Below are 13,300 nucleotides of genomic sequence, written 5' to 3' on the forward strand. Positions count from 1 at the left end.
TGCACACCCACCAGATGAGTGAACAGGAGAGGATGTCCCCCGATCACCTTAGGCACTGAGGGGGTTTACTGCCTATGAGGGCTTGGCTTATTATGGCATGCCAGGAAGGCCATTTTGGGATTGTGAAAAATTTACTGAGATGTGTTTGGAGAGGAGATCAAAAGCAGGAAAGGAGGGGAATGAAGGTGAATTGTGGACAAGCAAGCATGGGGAAACAGGGAAAGCAGGGTAAGTAAACTGGTGGTCAGTATGCTTAACTGGTGATATCCTCCTGTGCCTGATCACTACACTCCATCCTGTCTTCTTCTTAAGCTCCATTTCTAACTGTTTTCCTGTGTGAAGGGACTCTATATTCTGCTTGCATAAGTGTTTGGAGGCCTAAAAAACCTGCCACTGGAGAGGGAACCATGTGGGATCCATAGGGAACTATTGGGGATCATGTGTCTGGGGTGGCAGCAATAGGACAGATGAGTGTGTGTATGCATGTGTATGTCAGTATGTATAATCTCCAAAGTGTTTTTGCAGAGAAAAAATTCAAAATACTTCTGTATATATACAAAAACAGATGTCCCCTTATCAAACGGCATCCCAGGATCTGTTAAAAAATTAATGTTTTCAGTTTTGTTTATTTACTTTCATGCATCCAGATGTTTTAAAGCACCTTTCATTTAGTTCCACATTAGGCATACACTTAGTTGGGATGGAATTAACCTCACCAAAAGTTAGCTACACAGGTATAATTCTGATACACATGCTACCTCAGAGGTAATGAAAAGAGAGAAGTAATTATGGAATTCAATTAATTCAACTTTTCCTCAGAGCACTGCTTCATCTAACACAGGAAGGATCAGGCATTTCCTTTGACCAAGAGGTAGTCTAGTCTTTGCTATTACCTGCATAAAGGTAAAGGGCTAATTTAATTTTAGGTTTGGGGGCAATAAGAGGTAATAAAATCTCTTGAAAAATCCTTCTGTAGTATTTATGCTCCAATGTGTAATCTCACCTACCTCCAGATGTCTACAATATGAAGATGTACCCCCAAGTTAGTCATCTAACCCGTCACCAATTAGCCCCAGAAAGGTGATTGTTGACAAGGCCATGGGTTCCTGGATGACTATTACTCCTCTTCTGCAGGAGACATAGACATATGGGGTGAGATTTACTTCACCTAAATTTAGGTGTGGAAAAACAGTTGTCTATTTGTGACCAATAGTTTTAAGTTTTTATTAGACTAAGTGGAAATTAGTCAATGCATGCCAGGTTAAAATAATTATTAATTAAAATTATTAAATCATTTTGCTTAGACTGATAGTCTTGAGTTTATTCTCATATAAAGTTAAAATTTATCCAAATCTGTATGCCAAAATCCATTCTTTTTGTCCAGTGGTAGAGAATACCAGAATGTTCCATCAACATCACAAGATTACTTACAATTATTTAATCTTAAAAATATCAGAGTTTAGAGCAGCTCCAACCTCATCAATCTTATTGCAATAAACTAGCCAAATTAATGGTAAAGAAAGCAAAGAATATGATGAAGAGAAAGAACAGTCAAAAGTAAACTCATCCAGCCCCTACACTGGTTGGAATGCCACTGGTATATATACTTGTAAAAAGACCCACAAGTTTACCTCTAACCAATCACAGTCACAAAAATGAACTCATTATTTAGAGCCAAAAGAACTGTCACTGATTCTGCGAATAAATTATTCTCCTGATATTAATTCATCTTAAATTATGAAACTCTGGGTAGTTCAAACACTAATCATTACCCTCCTCCAGGTGTGAATACACGCATACGTACATTCACAAAAACAATATTTTGTTGAATAACTTTTATGCTAAAGGATTACGTATTAGAGTTTCCTGGATCACAATTGTGCTAATAAAAGTGCAGAATTTCATGAGACTCTTCTCATCCTTACTGTTCTGTCTATTATACTGGATAGTTTGATTTTGTTAATATTGAACTGCAATTTTACTTCAAAAGAGAAAGATAATTTTATTGAGATCAGCCTTGGTAAATGTTGGGATTCATCTAAACTAATCCTGCTTCTCTAATTGCTTTTTAGGTCTTCATTAATAATCCATATTCCTGGGAGGAATAAAAATCCTCCAGAGTGATTTTATTCATCCTAGAAAAGAAATCTAGGACTGTTAGGCTTGAATCTTCCTCTGCAGATCTGTATCTCTGTTCAATGATTATACGTGTAATGACTAGATCACTGGTACATGTTGGCATCATGAGTATCTGAAGATAACAGATAAAAGCTAGCCTCAGGGCTTAAATTTTGGATCGCTTGCATTCTTTTCACATGACCCTGAATCTGAAATATAAATCAATGAAACCAAATACTCCGGCAAATTTCAAGCCACGCTTTTCCTTACTTTTTTTTTGTTATGCACTGAAGGTAAATGGAAAGTCTGATTTTTTTTTAAAATGGAATGAGAGAATGAAACTAAACATGTAATTGCTGTATTAGTGTTGTTTGGGATGTAAGACCCAAGGGGAACATTCTGAAATGTTCATTTGCTCAAGGAGCTTTAGAGACAGACATGCATAACATTCATTGATTTCTGTAACAGACCTGGCTAGCTGTGGACAGGACATAGAGTGCAAGCCTGCCTCTGATTATTCTTGTTGTTATCTGTTTTTCAATTTTTGTCCAGGCATTCCCATAGAAAAGGAAAATTGGACAGTAGTCACTGAGTTCGTCTTTCTGAGATTCACTAGCTGGTCAAACCTACAGGTAGTGCTTTTCACACTATTTCTTATCATTTATCTCCTCTCACATGTGAGCAAAGGTCTTATTCTCATCATCATTTTAGTTGATTCACGTCTTCACACTGCCATGTACTTCTTCATTAGCAACCTCTCAACAGTGGAAACCTGGTACACAACAGTCACAATACCTAAAATTGTAGCCAACTTCTTGATGGAGAAACGCACCATCTCTGCTTCAGGTTGCATCGCTCAATACTACTTCTTCTTCTCTTTGCTGCCACTGAACTATTCCTCCTTACAGTCATGGCATATGACCACTACCTGGCCATCTGTAAACCATTACATTACTCCACTATCACGAACCTAAAGACCGGCTATAACTTAGTGTCCTGGTTCTGGCAAGGATAGAGTTAATTTCCCAAGGAGCCAGGACAGGTGAGCCAAGCTGGCTGGGGGCTATTCCATACCAGGTGACATCATGCTCACCATAAAAGGGGGCTAGTCGGGCAGGGGCGGGTTTGGCGTGTCGGCGTGGCTCCGGGACAGGTCGAGTGTCCAGTCGGTTGATCTTTGGATAAGTAAATTTTTCTCTGTTATCACCCATTGTGAATATCTGTTATCAGCACTGTTGTTGATTGTTTTCCCTCTCCCTTGCTGTCCCAGTAAACTGCCCTTATCCCAACCCTCGAGGCTTTGCCGTTGTTTTTCCGTTCTCCTCCCCATCTCGCCAGGGGAGGGGTGAGCGAGTGGCATGTGGCACTTAGCTACCGGCTGGGGCTAAACCACGTCAGTCCTTTTTGGCGCCCAATGTGGGGCACAAGGGGTTGTGATAACGACAAGCCTGACACAAGTGTGTTAAAACAAAGTTCTTATCAGCATTTATAATGTTATTGAGACAGTCACTGGTCATAATGATGTTCTGTTTGGTCACAAGGCTCTGGTTTGTAAACCCGTGTTTACTCTATGTAATCCCTGTGGTGCTGTTTATCACCTCTGGGAGAGGGGTTTGTGTTCTCATGTTGTTGTATTGTGTGATAATGACTTATGATGAGATATCATTGACAGTCATGAGTCTGAGCTGGTACGTGTATGTATCATTTCGGTCAGGAACATACCTCGGTCAATATCTTTCAGAATTGATTAATAATTGGACCCAATCTATGGGGAAGATGGGGGGGATACCTTCTCGCACTCTTTCACCTCCCCTTTTCCCTTTTGGTTGGTTACAACAATTTTTGAGAATTTTGAATACCCTTGGAATGTTCAGGCCAGTATATTCCTATTGCTAGGTCTCCTGAATGTTTTCCAAGTCCTGTTCAGGGTTAGCAAAAATTTTTTCAAGAGTACCACCCAGGGATCTTCCCCAAGGCTGAGTGGTCAGGGCTGGCATGGCATGTGGGAGAGTATGGGCGGGTATCTAGAGACCTTTTCACCCCCAATGGTTTGGAGCTTCACTCCTGAACAATTGCAAGACCCTGATAAAATGGTAGAATATTTGAAAGGAAAATGCTGTGGGGATTCTAAGGAGACACAACTTACTGCGCTGTGCTGGGCCCTGGCCACAATCTATCAAACACTGCTTGATAGTAGACAGCACCACCCAGAGGGAGAGAGTGGACCCACAGGCACTGCAGCTGCCCAGGCCCCCGCAACAGGCACTGCAGCTGCCCAGGCCCCCACAACAGGCACTGCAGCTGCCCAAACCCCCGCAAGAGGCACTGCAGCTACCCAAACCCCTGCAACAGGCACTGTAGTCGAGCCAAAAGATCAACCCATACCAGTATCAGTCGCCCCTATACACAAAAAGAAATACACAAAGAAATCGGTTCACTTAGTGAGAGATGATGATGAACCACGGCCATCATGAGAACAAGAAGAAGAGCCAGAACCAGAAGTGATCAATCGATCCCTGTCCCTGAGTGAGTTGCGAGATATGCGGAAAGATTTCAGCCGCCTTCCAAGGGAGCACATCATTACCTGGCTGCTCCGCTGCTGGGATAACGGGGCCAGTAGCCTGGAACTGGAGGGCAGGGAGGCCAAGCAGCTAGGATCCTTGTCTAGGGAAGGGGGCATTGACAAGGCAATTGGGAAGAAGGCACAGACCCTTAGCCTCTGGAGGTGACTCCTGTCAAGTGTGAGGGAAAGGTATCCTTTCAGCGAAGATGTCGTATGTCGGCCAGGCAAGTGGACCACTATGGAGAGAGGTATCCAATATCTGAGGGAATTAGCTGTGCGGGAGATGGTTTATTATGATCCGGACAATGCACAGTTGCCCACAGACCCCGATGAAGTCCAGTGTACCCGACCCATGTGGCGAAAATTTGTGCGAAAAGTGCACCATCATCGTACGCCAACTCACTGGCAGTAATTGACTGGAAGAGTGAAGAGGCACCCACGGTGGATGAAGTGGCTGGCCGACTCCGGCAATATGAAGAGAGCCTTTCTTCCTCCCTCGTCTCGGCTGTGGAGAAACTGTCCCAGGACGTCCGGCAACTCAAAGAGGATATATCGTACTCCCCACCTGCACAGACCCGTATTTCAGCTGTTAGGAGTAAGCGTTTTTCTGCTCCGGAGAGGGGATATGGAGCATACACACCATGAGGTCTCCTGTGGTTTTACCTGCGTGACCACAGAGAAGACATGAGGAAATGGGATGGGAAGCCCACCTCAACCCTGCCGGCACGCGTACATGAGCTACAAGGCAAGACAGCTGTACAAAGGGACTCTTCCAGAAAGAATGTTGCTCCACTTTCCACCGGGCAGCCCCCCAGACCAGGTGAAAGGCCAGATCGCACTTCTGATCCTCTTGAAGGGACTTCTAAGTCCTTTCTGCTAGAGGTGAGTAGTGACTATGATGAGCAGGATTAGAGGGGCCCTGCCTCCAGCCAGGTGGAGGAAAGGGACAATAGGGTTTATTGGACTGTGTGGATCCGATGGCCTGGCACATCAGACCCACAGGAGTACAAGGCCCTAGTGGACACCGGTGCACAGTGTACCCTAATGCCATCGAACTAGGAAGGGGTGGAACCGATCTCTATTTTTGGTGTGACGGGGGGATCCCAAGAGTTGACTCTGTTGGAGGCTGAAGTAAGTCTAACTGGGAATGAGTGGCAAAAGCACCCCATTGTGACTGGGCCAGAGGCTCCGTGCATCCTGGGCATAGACTACCTCCGGAAAGGGTATTTCAAAGACCCAAAAGGTTACCGGTGGGCTTTTGGAATAGCTGCCTTGGGAGCGGAGGAAATTGAACCATTGTCTAGTTTGCCTGGTCTCTCGGAGGACCCTTCTGTTGTAGGGTTGCTGAGGGTTGAAGAGCAACAGGTGCCAATTGCTACTACAACTGTGCACTGGCGGCAATATCGCACCAACCGAGACTCCCTGGTTCCCATCCACAAGCTAATTCGTCAACTGGAGGGTCAGGGAGTGATCAGCAGAACCCGCTCACCCTTTAACAGTCCCATATGGCCAGTGCGGAAGTCCAGTGGAGAGTGGAGGCTGACGGTAGACTATCGTGGCCTGAATGAAGTCACACCGCCAATGAGTGCTGCTGTGCCGGATATGCTGGAACTTCAATATGAACTGGAGTCAAAGGCAGCCAAATAGTATGCCACAACTGATATCGCTAATGCATTTTTCTCGATCCCTTTGGGAGCAGAGTGCAGGCCACAGTTTGCCTTCACTTGAAGGGGCGTCCAGTACACCTGGAATCGACTGCCCCAGGGGTGGAAACACAGCCCCACCATCTGCCATGGAGTGATCCAGACTGCACTGGAAAAGGGTGAAGCCCCAGAGCACCTGCAATACATTGATGACATCATTGTATGGGGCAACTCAGCAGAGGAAGTTTCTGAGAAAGGGAAGAAAATAATCCAAATCCTGCTGCAGGCTGGCTTTGCCATAAAACGAAGGAAGGTGAAGGGGCCTGCGCCGGAAATCCTATTTTTAGGAATAAGGTGGCATGATGGGCGGCGCCAGATTCCTATGGATATTATCAACAAAATAGCAGTCATGTCTCCACCAACCAACAAAAAGGAGACACAAGCCTTCTTAGGTGTTGTGGGTTTCTGGCAAATGCACATTCCGAATTACAGTCTGATCATAAGGCCTCTCTACCATGTAACCCAGAAGAAGAATGATTTCAAATGGGGCCCTGACCAACGACAAGCTTTTGAACAAATGAAACAAGAAATAGTTCATGCCATAGCTCTTGGGCCAGTCCGGGCAGGACCAGATGTCAAAAATGTGCAGTACACCGCAGCCAGGCAGAATGGCCCTACCTGGAGTCTCTGGCAGAAAGCACCAGGGGAGACTCGAGGTGGACCCCTGGGGTTTTGGAGTCACGGATACAGAGGATCCGAGGCCCGCTACACTCCAACGGAAAAGGAGATATTGGCAGCCTATGAAGGGGTTTGAGCTGCTTCAGAGGTGATTGGCACTGAAGCACAGCTCCTCTTGGCACCCCGACTCCCAGTGCTGGGTTGGATGGTCAAAGAGAGGGCTCCTTTCACACATGACGCAACCGATGCTACGTGGAGTGACTGGGTTGCACTGATCACACAGCAGGCTCGAATAGGAAGCTCCTATCGTCCAGGGATTCTGGAAGTGATCACAGACTGGCCAGAAGGGAAAGATTTTGGAATGTCGCCAGAGGAGGAGGTGACACGTGCTGAAGAAGCCCCACCGTATAATAAACTAACAGAAGATGAGAAACCATATGCCCTCTTCACTGATGGGTCCTCTCGCATCGTGGGAAAACATTGGAGGTGGAAGGCCGCTGTGTGGAGTCCTACACGGCGAGTTGCAGCAGCTGCTGAAGGAGAAGGTGAATCGAGCCAGTTTGCAGAGGTGAAAGCCATCCAGCTGGCCTTAGATATTGCTGAAGAAGAAAAGTGGCCAACACTGTACCTCTACACTGACTCATGGATGGTGGCCAATGCCCTGTGGGGGGTGGTTACAGCAGTGGAAGCGGAGCAACTGGCAACGCAAAGGCAAACCCATCTGGCTGCCCCACTGTGGAAAGATATTTCTGCCCGGCTAGAGAAGCTAGTTGTAAAGGTATGTCATGTAGATGCCCACGTACCCAAGAGTCAGGCCACTGAGGAACATCAGAACAACCAGCAGGTGGATCAGGCTGCCAAGATTGAAGTGGCTCAGGTGGATTTGGACTGGCAGCTGTGTTGGGTTTGTGCGGCAAGGTTTTGGTAGCGGGTGGGGGCATGGACTATAGGGTGGCTCCTGTGAGGATATTCTAGAAGCTTCCACAGTGTCTGATAAAGCCAATGCCAGCCAGCTCCAAGATGGGCCCGACCCTGGCCAAGGCCAAGCCAATCAGCGCCTCTGTGATAACATATTTAAGAAGGGGGGAAGTTTTTTGGAGCTGGAGGGGGGAAGTGTGAAGATGTAACACCAAGGTCAGTGCAGGAGGAGGGGGGAGGAGGTGCTCCAGACACCGGAGCAGAGATCCCCCTGCAGCCCGTGGTGAAAATCATGGGGAAGCAGGCTGTTCCCCTGCAGCCCATGGCGGAAGGATGAGGGGGTGTAGAGATTCCACATGCAGCCCGTGGAGGGCCCCACGCTGGAGCAGGTGGAGGCACCCGAAGGAGGCTGTGGCCTGTGGGAAGCCCGGGCTGAAGCAAGTCCCTGTCCAGACTGATAGACCCGTGGAGAGAGGAGCCCACGCTAGAGCAGGTTTGCTGGCAGGACTTGTGACCCCATGGGTGACCCACGCTGGAGCAGTTTTCTCCTGAAGGTCTGCACTCCATGGAAGAGACCACGCCGGAGCAGTTCGGGAAGGACTGTAGCCCGTGGGAGAGACTCCATTTTGGAGCAGGGGAGCGATGAGAGGAGTCCTCCCCCCCAGGACAAAGAAGCGGCAGAAACAACGTGCGCTGCACTGACCGCAACACCCATTCCCCCCCCACCCCCACCCCGCCCCGCTGCTGAGGGGGGGAGGAGGTTGAAGCCGGGAGTGAAGTTGAGCCCGGGAAGGTGGGAGGGGTGGGGGGAGGTGTTTTAAGACTTGATGTTATTTTTTTTTCATTGCTCTATTCTGTTTAGTAATAAATTAGATGAATCCCTTTTTCTCAGTTCAGTTTGTTTTGCTTGTGATGATAATTAGTGAGCTCTCCCTGTCCTTATCTCGACCCAAGCCTTTTGTTACACTTCTCCTCCCCATCATGCTGGGGAAGGAGTGAGTGAGCGGCCGCGTGGCGCTCAGCTGCCAGCTGGGCCTAAACCACGTCAGTCGCGTTAGGGTGAATTATTTATAGCTCGGTGGGCCCATGACACCTCAGGCCATCGAGGAAGAGATGTGACATATGGATGGACCTGTGATTGAGGGGTGGACTTGAGCACGGACGATATCTCACAGGTCATCCATCAATGTGAAACTTGTGCCATAATCAAGCAAGCCAAGCGGGTAAAGCCTCTGTGGTATGGAGGACAGTGGTTGAAATATAAATATGGGGAAGCATGGCAAATTGACTACATCACGCTCACTCAAAGCCGCCAAGGCAAGCGTTATGTTCTTACAATGGTGGAAGCAACCACTGGGTGGCTGGAAACATATCCTGTGCCCCATGCCACTGCCCGGAACACTATTCTGGGTCTTGAAAAGCAAGTCCTGTGGCGACATGGCACCCCAGAGAGAACTGAGTCAGACAACGGGACTCATTTTCAGAACAACCTCATAGACACCTGGGCCAAAGAGCATGGCATTGAGTGGGTGTATCACATCCCCTACCATGCACCAGCCTCTGGGAAAATTGAAAGGTACAATGGACTGCTAAAAACTACCCTGAGGGCAATGGGTGGTGGGACCCTCAAACACTGGGGGACACATTTAGCAAAGGCCACCTGGTTAGTTAACACTAGGGGATCTGCCAATCGAGCTGGCCCTGCCCAATCAAAATTTCCACGCCCAGTAGAAGGGGATAAAGTTCCTGTAGTGCACATGAAGAATATGTTGGGTAAAACAGTTTGGGTTATCCCTGCTTCAGGCAAAGGCAAGCCCATCTGCGGGATTGCTTTTGCTCAGGGACCAGGGTGCACTTGGTGGGTGATGAGAAAGGATGGGGAAGTCCGGTGTGTACCCCAAGGGGATTTGATTTTGGGTGAAAATAGCCAATAAATTAAATTGTATGATGTTAATAGCAATATACTGTATCAATGGTATGACCATAAGAATCACCCAAAACTAATGAAGGATGGACTTTGAAACTGAACAAAGTGCCACGATGATGGAACTAGAACTGACTTCAACTGGTGCCCAGAAACTTTATCGAAAAATCACATCTTTGACATCCAGACTGTGAGCATGGACCATACCAGATACACTGGCGGTGAAAACCCCCGATGCAGCGTGCAACAATCCAGCAGCACGCACCATTGTTCCTGCTCTGAGAGACTGCAATGGCAGATGGAACCCAAAACCATGGACTAAATGAACTCGACAGACATTTTAGAGCGATAGCCCATAGAGTAAGGCAATGAGATCTGTAAAATAATCTGGGCATGACGTAGATGGTATGGAATAAGAGGTGGATAATGTCCTGGTTCTGGCAAGGATAGAGTTAATTTCCCAAGGATCCAGGACAGGTGAGCCAAGCTGGCCGGGGGCTATTCCATACCAGGTGACATCATGCTCACCGTAAAAGGGGGCTAGTCGGGCAGGGGCAGGTTCGGTGTGTTGGCGGCGTGGCTCCGAGACGGGTCGAGCGTCCGGTGGGTCGGTCATCGGATCAGTAAATTTTTCTCTGTTATCACCCATTGTGAATATTTGTTATCAGTACTGTTGTTGATTGTTTTCCCTCTCCCTTGCTGTTCCAGTAAACTGCCCTTATCCCAACCCTTGAGGCTTTGCCGTTGTTTTTCCATTCTCCTCCCCATCTCGCCGGGGGAGGGGTAAGCGAGCGGCGTGTGGCACTTAGCTACCGGCTGGGGCTAAACCACGTCACTTAGCCAAGATCTGTTGGTTGTCAGGATTCATTTTTCCTATATTTCCTCCCACCTTGTTCTCTAGGATTTCCTTCCGTATTAAAAAACCCAACCACTTCTTCTGTGATGCTGATCAGCTCTTCTGACTTTCATGCAATGACACATACAGAATACAAATCACGGACTACACTTTCAGCACCATCATTATAATGTCCTCTGTCTTTTTCATCATGACTTTGTACCTCCAAATCATCGTGACCATCCTGAAGGTAACATCAGGTGCTGCACGCAAAAAGACATTTTCTACCTGTGCCTCACATCTCTCTGTGGTCACCATCTATTTTGGGACTCTTATCTTTATGTATGTCTGGCCTGCAGTGAAATATGAGTCTGATATCAATAAAGTGGTGGCTGTTGTTTATTCAGTAATTACACCCTTGCTGAATCCAGTGATATACACACTAAGGAATAAGGATGTGAAAATTGCCATAATAAAACCTTTCTCAAGGAACAAAGGTTAAGTTTTGGAATTTTCAACCTCTTTTCTCAAATGCTTGATGTATCTATACTGTGTGGGGTTTAAAGCACTTATAGTAAAATTTGAAGTAAAAATTTTTGTCTCCTCTTTAGGTTGGGCTAAAATGCAAGTCATGGTTTAGACCACTCATCTATATATGCATGCATCTGTATCTGGAAAAGGTACTTACCCAAAGTCTGGCATCCAGTTTAATACTGTGTGAATTAGCTGATTTATTTTTGTAAGTTAAGCCCTTTTGCTTTATCACTTTTCAGGTGAATGTATAAAATAAATATATGAAGTATAAAAGGGCTCATTCTAAGCTTATGTAAAATACTCATCTGAAAATTAATAAACAGTTGATGCAAGAGAATTAACATAAGTAGCAACGTCTCACAAATGTAACAAATATGATTTTAATGCTTTATCATCATGGTCATATTAGTTTCTCCATTTATTTTTTTTATTTTTATTTTTAATGATATCTTACAGTTTGATTCAGCTGCCCATGCATATGTGTCTAGTATTAATTTTAGATATCTTAGCATATACTGCCTGGTGCCATTAAATAAATGCTGTAGATTGTTCAAGATATCTGCATCTGAATGGCAGATATGACACAGGAGCTACAACCTCAGACCCTTCTGGAAGGGCAGGTAAAGGCTCAGTGGCCCTGACGCATCTCATATGGCACTAAGTGCTCACGTTCAGGCACACTCCTACTCTGCTGCTTCACCTGAATCATACCCACTACTCCTTTGTCTGTATTGACTAGATCTTCAAATGTAGCTGGAGTTTGGATGCTGCTTCATTTATACACTCCCAAGGCTCATTACCATTTTCCATATATATGTATCCAGTGACATCTGAGGTGCCCACTCAGCATATGGAAGAACCATGTCCTTCTGTAATAACAGCTACAGGTGAGACAGTATATGCTAGAATATCTCAGCTGCTGCTAGGTGTCTATGTTTAGGCAATTGTACTACACCCATGAACTAGGTACAGATTAACTAGATACAGTCTGTCATTGGGGCTGAATTCTGCTTTTCATATTCATGCAGATGTCATTGGTGAGATGAATGAGGTAAATTGATGAGATGTTTTTGCATGTGGGCTATTTGCATTTCCTGAAGTAGGAGCTTAAGCTTTGGTAAGGAATGACATACCTCTTCTCCACTCACTATACAGGAGTAGCAATAGGCAGCTAAATAGGTGTGTTTCTGCATGCAGGTTCAGTCCAGTGGTGGAAACCAGTGGTTGGAGAAGTTTCTGAGGACGGGAAGAGTACTGTGAGGCTCAAGAAAGAGACTGTGAGTCTAAGGGTTAAAGATCAAGGCTACCTTCCTGTAGGACTTGCTCAAAATTTAACAGCTTTATTAATGACATGGACAAAGAGGTTTTGAACCAGGGAAAAGCAGTCAATGTGCTGGAGGGCAGGATGACTGTTTAGAAGGACCTCAACAGGCTGGAAAAATGAATTTCATGAAGTTCAACAAATGTAAAGTCCTATACCGGGGACAGAATAATGCTGTAAAACTGGACAGGCTAGGGGCTATGTAGGAAGCAGCTTTGCAGAAAAAGTCCTGGGGTCCTGGTGGATTACAGCCTGAACATGTGTCATCTGTGTGTCATTGAACCAAAGGCCAACGAGAGAGTTAGGATTGTTCAGCCTGGAGGAAAGAAGGCTCTGGGGAGATCTAATTGCGGCTTAACAGTACCTGAAGGGGGCCTACAGGAAAGCTGGTGAGGGACTGTTTATCAGGGAGTGTAGTGACAGGACAAGGGGCAAATGGTTTAAGCTGAAGGAGGGTCGATTTAGATTAGATGTTAGAAAGAAATTCTTTACTGGTAGAGTGGTGAGGCACTGGAACAGGTTGCCCAGAGAGGTTGTGGATGCCCCATCCCTGGAAGTGTTTAAGACCAGGTTGGATGAGGCTTTGGGCAACTTGATCTAGTGGAGGGTGTCCCTGCCCATGGCAGGGGGATTGGAACTAGATGACCTTTAAGGTCCCTTCCAACCCAAACCATTCTGTGATTCTATGATTCTATGATTTAGAGAGTTGGAGTCACCGAAGTGCACTAGGTATCTACAATCCTTTCTCTGTCAAAGGAATAGCTGG

The 13,300-nt window shown here is 46.2% G+C and overlaps 1 pseudogene; it reads left to right on the forward strand.

Annotated features, from left to right (window-relative positions):
• Positions 1-206: 206 nt before the first annotated feature.
• On the forward strand, positions 207-11,181 carry LOC142604948 (olfactory receptor 6N1-like; annotated as a pseudogene).
• The last annotated feature ends 2,119 nt before the right edge of the window (positions 11,182-13,300 follow it).

Source organism: Balearica regulorum, chromosome 24 (genome assembly GCF_011004875.1).
Source record: "Balearica regulorum gibbericeps isolate bBalReg1 chromosome 24, bBalReg1.pri, whole genome shotgun sequence".
Classification (NCBI taxonomy): Eukaryota; Metazoa; Chordata; class Aves; order Gruiformes; family Gruidae; genus Balearica; species Balearica regulorum.